This window comes from Cariama cristata, unplaced genomic scaffold (genome assembly GCF_000690535.1).
Source record: "Cariama cristata isolate BGI_N322 unplaced genomic scaffold, ASM69053v1 scaffold120, whole genome shotgun sequence".
NCBI classification, from domain to species: domain Eukaryota; kingdom Metazoa; phylum Chordata; class Aves; order Cariamiformes; family Cariamidae; genus Cariama; species Cariama cristata.
Genome location: NW_009593890.1, coordinates 93,118 through 93,503, shown reverse-complemented (window position 1 = coordinate 93,503; position 386 = coordinate 93,118).

The following is a 386-nucleotide window of genomic DNA, read 5'->3' as shown; positions in this document are numbered from 1 at the left end:
CCCGGAAAAAAAAAAAATTTAAAAAAAAAAAAAAAAAAAAAAAAAGAGATGAAAAGACAGCAGGATCTTATAGCCCCAGAATGAAGCGCCTGTTCTCAGCAGCTCTATCGGAAAATACGTTTTTAAACAGTTGCTTCAGGAAGGAACCATTGCTTTACCTCACCCCAACTTTCTTGCAGTTGATAATTTTAAGATATTAAACATGATAGGAAACCCAGTTATCTCTAGAGTCAGCATGGCTTATACCCTAAACACTTACACAATTATATTAAGCATGCATGAGGCACACTTCAGAAATTAGATTCTTTTATCTTTATCTTATCTAGCGAGCTAGAGAAAGGAAAAGAGAAAAGAGAAAATCCAGACATAACAGATAGCATTCGTTC